Source organism: Chlorocebus sabaeus, chromosome 7 (assembly GCF_047675955.1).
Source record: "Chlorocebus sabaeus isolate Y175 chromosome 7, mChlSab1.0.hap1, whole genome shotgun sequence".
Taxonomy (NCBI): Eukaryota; Metazoa; Chordata; class Mammalia; order Primates; family Cercopithecidae; genus Chlorocebus; species Chlorocebus sabaeus.
In genome coordinates this window covers 109,251,207-109,263,298 of record NC_132910.1, presented here as the reverse complement: position 1 = coordinate 109,263,298, position 12,092 = coordinate 109,251,207, and the positions used below count along the sequence as shown (strand labels likewise).

The window sequence follows — 12,092 nt, the reverse complement described above, 5'->3', positions numbered from 1 at the left end:
TTTGTAGTGAAAACACTTAAAATTTACTCTGTTAGCAACTTTGAAATGGACAATCTACTATTAATACATTCACCACACTGTGCAGAGCTCAAAAAAAAAAAAAAAAACCAACAAACCAATTGCTGTTTGAGATTTCGTACTCTTTGACCATCATCTCTCCATCCCCTACCACCAGCCTCCGTAACCACTCCTCTACTCTCTTCTTTGATTTTTGATTTTAGGTTTTAGATTCCACATATAAGGATGAACATGTAATATTTTTCTTTCTGTGTCTGGTTTATTTCCCTTAGCATAATGTTCTCCACTTTTATCCATGTTGTTACAAATGATAGGGTTTCTCTTTTTTTAAAGAGCAAATAGTACTTCATTATGTATACATGCCACCTTTTCTTCATCCATTCATGTTGATGGACACAGGTTGATTCTATAACTTGCCTATTGTGAATAGTACTGAACTGAATATGGGAATGCAGACATCTCTTTGAAAAACAGATTTAAAATCATTTGGATAAATACCCAGAAGTAGAATTGCTGGATCCTATGGTAATTCTACTTTTAGTTTGTTGAGGACTGATATGTTTTGTGTGTCTCCACCCAAATCTCATCTTGAACTGTAGTTCCCACAATCCTCATGTGTTGTGGGAGGGACCAGGTGGAGATAATTGAATCATGGGGGCAGTTTCCCCCATCCTGTTCTCATGATATTGAGTTAGTTCTCATGAGATCTGATGGTTTTATAAGGGGCTTCCCTCTTCACTCTGCTCTCATTCTCTCTCCTGCTGCCCTGTGAAGAGGTGTCTTCTGCCATGATCGTAAGTTTCCTGAGGCCTCCCGAGTCATGTGTAACTGTGAGTCAATTAAGCCTCTTTTCTTTATAAATTACCCAGTCTCAGGTATGTCTTTATTAGCAGCATGAGAAAGAACTAATACAGTAAATTGGTACTGGGTAGAGGGGTGCTGCTATAAAGATACCCAAAAATGTGGAAGTGACTTTGGAACTGGGAAACAGGCAGAGGTCAGAACAGTTTGGAGGGCTCAGAAGAAGATAGAAAAATGTGGGGAAATTTGGAACTTCCTAGAGACTTGGAGGGCTCAGAAGACAGGAAGATGTGGAAAAGTTTGGGACTTTTTAGAGACTTGTTGAATGGCTTTGACCAAAATGCTGATAGTGATATGGACAATGAAGTCCAGTCTGAGGTGGTCTCAGATAGAGATGAGAAAGGTGTTGGGAACTGAAGTAAAGGTCACTCTTGCTATGGAAAGAGACTGGAGGCATATTGCCCCTGCCCTAGAGATCTGTGGAACTTTGAACTTCAAAGAGATGCTTTAGGGTATCTGGTGGAAAAAATTTCTAAACAGCAAAGTGTTCAAGAGGAAGAAGAGCACAAAAGTTTGGAATATTTGCAGCCTGAGGATGTGACAGAAAAGAAAAACCCATTTTGGGGCAAGAAATTCAAGCCAGCTGCAGAAATTTTCATAAGTAATGAGAAGCTGAATGTTAATCACCAAGACAATGGGGAAAATGTTTTCAGGGCATGTCAGAGACCACAGAATCCCCTCCCATCACAGGCCCAGAGGCCTAGGAGGGAAAAAATGGTTTTGTGGGCCAGGCCCAGAGGCCCCCTGTGGTGTGCAGCCTAGGGACTTGGTGTTATATCCTAGCCACTCCAGCAATGGCTAAAATGTGCCAAGGTACAGTGTGGACCATGGTTTCAGAGGGTGCAAGTCCTAAGACTTGGCAGCTTCCATGTGGTGTTCAGCCTATGGGTGCACAGAAGTCAAGAATTAAGGTTCAGTAACCTCTGCCTAGATTTCAGAGGATGTATGGAAATGCCTGGATGTCCAGGCAGATATTTGCTGCAGGGGTGGATCCCTCATGGAGAACCTCTGCTAGGGCAGTGCAGAAGGGAAATATGGGGTTGGAGCCCCCAGAGAGTCCCTACTGGGGTACTGCCTAGTGGATCTGTGAGAAGAGGGCCACTGTCTTCCAGACTCCCAAATGGTAGATCCTTTGACAGCTTGCACCAGACACCTGGAAAAACTACAGGCATTCAATGCCAGCCTGTGTAAGCATCCGGGAGGGAGAATGTACACTGCAAAGCCACAGGAGCAGAGATGCCCAATGCCATGGGAGTCCACATTTTGCATTAGTGTGACTTGGGTGTCAGACATGGAGTCAAAGGAGATCATTTTGGAACTTTAAGGTTTAATGACTGCCCTATTGGATTTCAGACTTGCGTGGGACCTGTAGCTCCTTTGAGCCAACTTTTCCCATTTGGAATGGGTGTATTTACCCAATGCCTGTACCACCATTGTATCTAGGAAGTGACTAACTTGCTTTTGATTTTACAGGCTCATAGGCGGAAGGGACTTACCTTGTCTCAGATGAGATTTTAGAGTTAGACTTTTGGGTTAATGCTGGAATGAGTGAAGACTTTGGGGGACTGTTGGAAGGGTATGATTGTGTTTCGAAATGTGGGGACATGTGATTTGGGAGGGTCTAGGGCAGACTTGTATGGTTTGACTGTGTCCCCACCCAAATACCATCTTGCATTGTAGTTCCCATAATCCCCACAAGTCATGGGAGGGACGAGGTAGAGATAATTGAATCATGAGGGCAGTTTCCCCCATCCTTTTCTCATGACAGGGAGTTAGTTCTTATGAGAGCTGATGGTTTTATGAGGGGCTTCCCCCTTTGCTGGGCACTCATTCTTCTCCTTGCTGCCACCATGTGAAGAAGGATATGTTTGCTTCCCCTTCTGCCATAATTATAAATTTCCTGAGGCCTCCCCAGCCATGCTGAACTGTGAATCAATTCAACCTCTTTTCTTAGTGAATTACCCAGTCTCGGGCATTTCTTTATAGCAGCGTGAGAACAGACTAATGCAAGGACCCTCTGTACAATTTTCCATAAAATTTACATCCCCACCAACAGCGTACAAGAATTCCCTCTTCACACACCTGACTCTTTAGCAGTTTGAAATAATCATTCCTGTTCATGCCTGTCTTGCAAATGTCTCATCTCCATGTGAATACACCTGCTCACTACCTCTCAGCGCTTTTTCAGTCCATCTTTTTGAATCCAGAAGAAGCCCAAATTCCTGGACTAGTCAAGCATGTAATATTTTACTTTAATATCCTCACTTTGCCAATGTTCGAGCAAGGTTCATTTAAATTTCAGCAAGAACTCATGTGAGACATAAGCAGGATGCATGTCCAGCTGGTTTTTAAAGATAATGTCTGATTTTATTTTCTCTTTGAAAATTCCTGACTTTTATTTTATCCTGTGAAGATAGAGTTTTCTATTTAAAATATCAGTTTGTGCAGCTGTTGTGTGACTTTAAGTCAAATCTAGTTTCTGTCTTTTACTGTCACTGTAATATTATGTAATATTATACTGTCACTGCAAAAATTATGTTGCTTTTTTAGAGTTTTGCAAGTTCATTTCAGATACGTCACTTTTTCCCTTGTAATGGGTTAATGAAGCTGCTTCCTGTTTGGTTTGTGGATTTTATTTAAGGGTATAATAAGAAACATTTAAGCAAATTTCTTAAATTAGTTATTGACCTGAGGCATTAAAATGGTATTATTAATTTATAATCTTTTTTGATCATTTTTCCAAAATAAGTACTGGTCTCCCAAAGACATCAAAAACTGCAAGTGTGTGTAAATTAATCTAGTGAGGAATTATCTTGGCAGGGTATAGACAGATTTCTATTTGGAAGGTTTCCATCTATTTCCACACGACAGACCTATATCTAGTGAACTTTGATCAAATGCTTGAGGTGAAGTGAATCAAAGGACACCCTCATCAGACAAGCATTTTTTTTTTTACCTTCCTTATGGCACCTTATAGTTGCATGTAAATCTCCCTTAAGGGATGCCGTGTATCTGAAAACACCCACTAGATATCTAAGCCCAATCATGGGAGTCAAAACTTCTTAGAATGATATACTGAAGACAAATAAAACTGTATCTCTTATGAGAAAATGCTGTTTGGAATGGAGTTCCAACATTTTGTTTCTGAAGAAGCACACTTTATTTCCTTCTGGTTCTTGCAATCTGCTCCCCAGAGAATTTCTTGTAATTTTAGCTCACTGTCTGCCAGAAAACAACTTGACCAGTGAGGGAGAAAAAAAATTCTGCTGAAGTCTTTATCATTTTTTGATAGAAATTATTTGTTGTCTGTTGTTGCCAAATGTATGAGTTTGATTTCTCCAAGTAATTAATACTAGATGCAAAAATATAGTTTCTCACAAGAAGTATTTAAATAGTTAAAGAAATGTATTTCAATATGGTTCCTTAGTGAGAGTTTTATAGTGAGACAGTACTGCCTCTAGAGCTGGGTCACTGGAGACCCTGCCCTGCGTACCCTGCCTTATAGTTGCCACCCTGAACCCCAGTTCCTCACTGAGCCAGGACACCCATATACCAGCAGCTTCTGTCCTCCTCCCCACCTCATCCACTTCTACATGCTGTCCTGGTTCTCCAGGACCATAGAAGTCCCTGTGCAAATGAATGGGCCTGCTTTTAGGTCCCAAGGCATCATCCCCAGATGGATCACCCGAAGTCCAACTGAGCTCCAGTTGTTTACCCCGAGGCTACAGGGCCCAGCAGCACTTTGGGGAGTATGTGATCAGGACACACAGATATAGACCGGCTTCCCCACTGAGGTATATGGAGGCCCTTTGTGGTACCAGGTAGATCTGAGTGGTGGTAGGTGGGGGCTGTGGAAAGGTGTGATCCCTTTTCTCACACATCACAAGGTGCACAGCTGACACCCTTATAACAAAAGACAGGTTAACAAGGCAAAAGCATAAGGATGTATTTAATCAAAGTTTTGCATGATATAGGAGCCTTCAGATATGAAGATGCAAAGACCCAGGGAAAACTGCCTATTTTTATGCTTAAGTTTGATGAAAAATGGACAGCCATATGGAAATGTGGTTGGACAAAAGTGTATGATTGAGTGGTAATTGAGTGAGTTGGGAGACCCAGCAAAGCCTCTGTTCAGAGTCTTCTTGGCCTCTCCATGTAGCATTCCTTCTTCCTAGGGCACAACCCCTCTGAAATGAGGGTTTTCAAGGGAGAAGGAGAGTGTGATCTTTCTAGGTTTTATGGTTTTCTTTGGGGAAGAGAGGTTCTACATCTATGGCCTGCTTTGGGGAAGAGGAATTGTTTTCTATGCTTGCTTAGAGGGAGAAGAAGGGGCAGGAAACAGGAAGATGGGAGAAGGTCAGAAAGAGCTTGCTTCAGAGGCCTTCCAGTTTCCTTAGGTTCAAAGTACTCACCATGCCAAGGTGCCAAGTTTAAAGGTACTGTGTTTTGAGCCGTGACAGCTGTATGGGCCTGGGTATCACAGTTTGCATTCTTCCTGGGCTCATGTCTAAATGATTTCTCTCTAACCCACAAATGATGGGGGAAGGACTTGGATGGATTGGAAAGGAAGATGGCAGGAGAAATGGAAGCACATGTGGTTTTCTCCCAACAAGTTTAAATATAGCATATAAAAGAAGTGAATAGCATTCAATTTTTAAAAAAATGCCCAATGGGAATATGACAATCAAATCAATTGTCAAAGGCAAAGGGTCCTTAAATTATATGTACCGGGTTGCGTTGCTGTCTGCTTTTTTTTTTTTTTTCGCTGTGCTCCTCTGCCTGGGCCTTGGAGATCCTGCCTAGAAATGTTCTTGTCTACCACCTTCTAGTTGGAGTGAGGAAGAGCAGGAGGCAGAATGAAGGGCCATTCCTGGGTGCAGGTCACCGTTCAACTGGAGCAGACGTGAAACGGGCTGTTAGTGATATTGGAAAGCATTGCAGAATTTGCTAAAGGCAGTCAAGAGTTCCATGTCCCTCAAATGAGAGAGAACAAATAAGGCTTTATCAGTGCACGTGCTCATTTCAATTTTCCTGTTGGAAATCAAGGTGGAAGCCCTTCTGCAGTAACAGGGACTGGACTTTCTGCCTGCACAACAAAAACTGATCAAAATATATGAAACAGTGGTTTACCAAGAGAGGGCTCTCTTCCTGCCTGTAGATGCCACCTTCTTGCTGTGTTCTTATATGGCAGGTGTAAGGTAAAGTAGGGTGGCACGGAGAGCAAACTCTCTGGGGCTTTTATGAGGGCACCAATGCCATCAGGAGAGTGGCACTCTTGTGACCTCATGTAAACCTAATTATCTTCCAAAGATCCCATCTCCAAATACAATTATATTGGGCTTTAAGGCTTCAATATGAATTTTGAGCGAACAGTGTCTACATTACTTTCTCAGAATTGCCTTCTCATATGAAATACCTTAATTCAATTAAACAACTTTTGCCATTTTGATAAAGAATTCCAACATTAAGATAAATTTATTTTTACTTACATTTTGAAAAAGGCATTTTTGCCTTCTAATTTTTATTTCAGTGAAAATATTTCCTTTTATTCTACTGCTATTACAAATAGTGGGTTAGAGAGAAATCATTTAGACATGAGTGGCCTTTCTTTGTATTAAATTTGTTTTATGTTAACTTTTGTACTCTGAATATCACATGGTAATGTGACTTTAATATTTAATAATATTACACCAAAGATAATGCAATGCCTGAAAAATCACACTGGGGAGCACCATCTAGCAATGGAGTCCAGTGACATCCAGAGTATGGACAGTGTGTGCAGTAAATGGTCAGATTACAGATTACAAGTGAGTTTGGCAAATATTTCTGTAAATATCTCTCTTCCTCCTCGTAACACCTTTATGGTTTCTAATTCTATCAGATTATAATATGAAAGTTAATGATGGTGAATGTTTAAGCACATGTAAGTCCTGCAGGTGCATAATCACATATTACCCTCATAGCCACCCAGGAGCCACCATTGTAGGGATGATTACACAGGGGCACAGGAAGTTCTGCAATGTGCTCAACTTCACAGAGTTAATATGTGGTTGGGATGGACTGTCAGCTCAGGTGTTTGACTCTGAAGCCCACATTTTTTACTGCTATATTAGAATCGATTCGTTCAGATATAAATATTATTCAGGGGCAATCCTCAGATGTGCAGGTAGAACTTGACCTGTATCAGGCCCTCTGTCATGTGAATCAGTGACCCTCATTCTTAGCCATTGGCTGGCTCCATCCCAACCACCTGGACAAAGCAGCCCAAGTACTTTGTCACGGTAAGAAACTGGTTGGTTACACTGTTTCTCTTCTCAGATGAATTAGAGCTCTTCACCCCTAAGGTTAGCTGCAAATAGCAAATTGGAAACCATAAAATATCAAGTATCAAAAGGCAAATGGTTTAACTTATTCTGACTTGGAAACTACTCTGGAACATAGCTCTAAATGACTAAAAATCTTTACTATAGTTGGATGGAAATTTTAAGGCATAAATTTAAGGCTGATTCTAATATCTATTGCATATGTAGGAGAAAGTGGAGTTTGATTTTTCCTGTTGTCTCAGAATTGTGGCTAAAACCCAAAGCTGAGGACACAAGGCACTAAGTATTCCTAAGCCACTTAGTTGTCAGTGCATGCTGAGTGGCATTCATCCCTACTACTACCACTAGCTACCATGCACCCCGTCCTCTGATTTCCTCCTGCAACCCAGGAACTTGGAAGAAAACATTCACAATTTGTGGTTGGAGGTCCTTCCTCCTCTGCCCTTGGAGAAGGTGACAGTGGTGCTTTTCCATTCATGGAGCCAAGTGAGTCAGCTTTGATAAAATACTCAAGAAGGTTGGGGGTGTCTTGAAAAAGAGGAGACCGACACCCTTTCCCTTCAAGTATTTACTTAGCTGCAGAATCTGGAGACTTAAAAAATTGTCAGCTTTTTTTTTTTAAAAACCTGAGATAGTTCAGTCTCCAGAGAGACTGTCAAAAATTGCCTCTGCCAACTATACTTCAAGTCATTATGATGGGGTGTTGGGAAAAGTTTTTAATTAGCAGTAATCGTGCCTCAAATAAACCTATTATGAGACTGCCACTGTGCAAAGCTAGAATCTGGAGACTTCTGTTGCTGAATGTATGACATGCTTTTCATTTCAGCTCTCCTCCCTCATAATAGAAAAGAAGAGGGAAATGCTGGCCGATGTCTCCTGATTTTGAAGATGTGTTCATGGCAAGGTTTAAGGAGAAATGATGTTAAATAGAGGGGCCCTTGGAGACTGAGAGGATTTTGGACACACAGGTCTAGTGTGAAACTTCACATGTACACCCCTTATGTAGAGGCTGACACCTCAGGGAGGCCATCGCAACCAGGTGGAGGCAGCTTAAACTACAAGAACAGCAGAGGCCTTTCCCAACTCCATGTCTTCCCACAGAGACAATCATATGAGGAGAGTTTTGTTGCCTCAGACACATCTGCATCTTGTCCCCGAATCCATGGTAGCAAACGTCCCTGGGTATTTATCCAGAGGAGAGGAAATTCGTATATAAAAGAGACATCTGCACCTCCGTGTTTATTGCAGCACCACTCACAATATCCAAGATATGGAATTAACTTAATGTCCATCAGCAGAGGAAGAACCACGTGGCATACCATGGAATACTATTCAGCCACACAAGGAATGAAATCCTATCATTCACTGCAACATGGATAGAACTGGGGGACATTATGCTAAGTGAAATAAGCTGGGGATAGAAAGTTAAACCCCGGTATGTTTCACTCACATGGGGAAGCTAAAAATTAGTTGATCTCTTAGAGGTAAAAACTACAGCAGAGGATACTAGAGGCTGGGAAGGGTAGAGGTACCTGGGTGAGGGAAAGATTTGTTAAAGAATACAAATTAAAAGTAGATGGGGAATAAGTTCTAGTATTCTATATATAGCACTATAGGATGACTATAGTAAACAATAATATATTATAGTTTTATATAACCAGAAGGAAGATACTGAATGTTCCCAGAAATGATAAATGTTTGAAATGATGGATATGCTAATTACCCTAATCATGATACAGTATCAAAAGTTCACTATATACTCTGTAAAAATTATTTCAATTATGTGTCAATTAAAACAATGAAGTTTTTTTTAAAAAGAAGGAATAAAACGTGTCTCAGAGACAAACCATACCTTTCTCCTTCACTTCAAACATTAAAGCTTGTGTTGGGGAGGGGAACTGGTAAGAGAGGACAAGAGCTCTGGGTTGAGTGTGACATTCAAGTATTAAATATTTAATGTCACTGAGTCTTTTTTTTTTTTTTTTTTTTTTTTTTGAGATAGGGTCTCATTCTGTCACCCAGGTTGGAATGCAGTGGCTAGATCAGATCGTGACCCACTGGAGCCTCAACCTCCTGGGCCCAAGCAATCTTCCTACCTCAGCCTCTGGGACTACAGGTACACTGGGCTAATTTTTTATTTTTTTGTAGAGACAGGATCTTGCCATGTTGCCCAGGCTGATCTTGAACTCCTGAGCTTGAGTGATCCTCTCACCTTGGTCTCACAAAGTGCTGGGATTTACAGGTGTGAGCCACCATGCCTAGCCACATTGAGTCTTAATTATTGGAACAAAAAAGATTGTTGATATTGTTTTAATAACTAAAAATGACTAAAGAATCATCCTAAGACATTGTTAAGGCAGCAGTCACCCAGCTGGAAAAGCAAATTTGATCTAGTATTGCTGGTGGACATAACGGAAAGACAAAAATCATTTTGTAATTGAACTCCAACAAATTGTGACTTCTCAATCAGCAGGTATATTTATAAGCAAATTGTTTTCCCCCAGCAAGTTGTCATTTTCTTTATGGGCAAATATTCAGTTGCTTTTTCTCTTATCTCGATCATGGCTCTCCAGTAGAATTTTCAGTGATGAAGAAAATGTTCCGTATATGTGCACACCAACATAGTATCTACTACACCCATGTGGTCATTGAACCCTTGAAAATGTGGCAATAAACTGGGCTTTCGATTTATTTTTAATTTTGGTTTAAATTTCAATAATAACATGTGGCTAGTAGCAACAGTGCTGGTCAACACTCTTGAAAAAAAATTGAGTAAAATCAAAGGTGAAGATGAAGGAAAGCTCTATGTTACTAGGTGTTTTTCTATGAATCTATTCTTTTTCTTAAGGGCAGTATAAAAGTATTAATGTATATTAACTTGGCTAGGACTTATTTGAATACAATTTAAGGAAAATCTGTACAGTTTTAAAAATAAGTCACATATTCAAAAACCCATTTGTTGATAGTGTTGAAAGAATGGAATGACTAGAATCCTCAACTCTGCAAAACACTGAGGCATAGAAAATCTTTACTCAGGCCAGGCGCGGTGGCTCATGCCTGTAATCCGAGCACTTTGGGAGGCCGAGACAGGCGGATCACGAGGTCAGGAGATCCAGACCATCCTGGCTAACATGGTGAAACCCCGTCTCTACTAAAAATACAAAAAATTAGCCGGGTGTGGTGGCGGGCGCCTGTAGTCCCAGCTACTCCGGAGGCTGAGGCAGGAGAATGGCGTGAACCCGGGAGGCGGAGCTTGCAGTGAGCCGAGATCGCGCCACTGCACTCCAGTCTGGACAACAGAGTGAGACTCTGTCTCAAAAAAAAAAAAAAAAAAAAAAAAAATCATTACTCAAAGATCATTTCCCCATGGGTCATTTTTCTGGAAACATTTGCTTTGACCCTCAAGTAAGGTCAAGTAAGATTACATCTCCCTTAAATGTATTATGTTCCTAAATATCACTATCTTTCAGCAATTTGGCCAAAGCATGGCTAAATTATGAAGTCAAGAAGGCCAAGATGGCTGGGCCTTTCTAGTGCATATGAATTATTCATAATACCCCTACCAGAATCAAGATGGATACAATGGGGTACTCTGATCCATTTCAGATAAAATAGATAAAAGAGAGCTATGTTTTACTCACTCTTCTTATCAACATAAACCAATAGTCTGATTCTTATTATTTATATTCAGGTAGTCCATATCCTTTTGTTATAGCAAATAGGAAAACAAACTTCTCTACACTGATGATGTGGGGCACTATCATGGATTAGGAGGAGCCTTACACCCTGATTGCCTACTACTGTTAAAAGAACTAAAACAGGTATTCTTGGCTGATGGATTCTAATATTCAAATAATGAGTGCTTTTATTCAGGAACTTGGCTGTGCATTTTGTAGAGAACTCATTCTGGTTGACTCAACAGGAAGTACTACTGCTCCAAGTCAGTTATTGTCAGCAGGGGTACCAACTGGCTGCCTGCAGACCAAGTTCTACCAGGAGACTGGCTGCAACAGTGTTTTTGTGTTTTTGTTTTTGTTTTTGAGATGAAGTTTCACTCTTGTCGCCCCGGCTGGAGTGCAACGGCACGATCTCAGCTCACTGCAACCTTTACCTCCCAGGTTCAGTGACTCTCCTGCCTCAGCCTCCCAAGTAGCTGGGATTACAGGCACCTGCCACCATGCCCGGCTAAGTTTTGTATTTTTAGTAGAGATGGGTTTCACCATGTTGACCAGGCTGGTCTCGAACTCCTGACCTCAGGTGATCCAGCCACCTCGTCCTCTCCAAGTCCTGGAATTACCGGCGTGAGCCACCATGCCTGGCCCAACCAGTGGTTTTATACTTTTGAATGTTTGTATGTTTTCAGTGCCTCTGGATAAGCATCTTCAGTTTGCCATCATTCACACTTGGCCCCGTTATACATTTAGTGGCACCCGAGGGCTTTTGAATTGGCAACCCTCTTTCTACCCAAACTACTCTCAGATTCTTTTATGGTCTTGGAAGCTCATTGATGAGAATTGCTAATCCCAGTCATCTACATTTTGCTCTATGGGGCTCAACTTAGTGGTTACGGAGGCTTTCAAACAAATTCAAAGATTTGACATCAACATTGACTCTCCAGCAGGCAGTTCTGGAGTCCCCAGTTAATTAGTTTCTGCCAAATGTATGGTTGAAATGAGAGCTGTTGGAGGGAAACCATATATGGGAACATTATTATACGTTAGTCTAAGTTCTTTCTTTGTAACAAGTTAGATCACAAGCTATCTACTTGAACTATATTAGATTTTCCTATAAAAATGGTTTTCCTGAAATAAAATTTAAAGTTGTGTCATTGGCTTTATAAAGAAATGTTGGATAAAAAAATTCATTGATCAACACCTTTATATAAAGACA

General features: G+C 40.9%; 1 non-coding gene across 1 annotated transcript; it reads right to left on the bottom strand.

The window, feature by feature from the left end:
- Positions 1-7,842: 7,842 nt before the first annotated feature.
- On the bottom strand, positions 7,843-7,978 carry LOC119623913 (U4 spliceosomal RNA). The gene has a single exon (XR_005240015.1). It is a non-coding gene; the product is annotated as a U4 spliceosomal RNA (small nuclear RNA).
- Between the last annotated feature and the right edge of the window lie 4,114 nt (positions 7,979-12,092).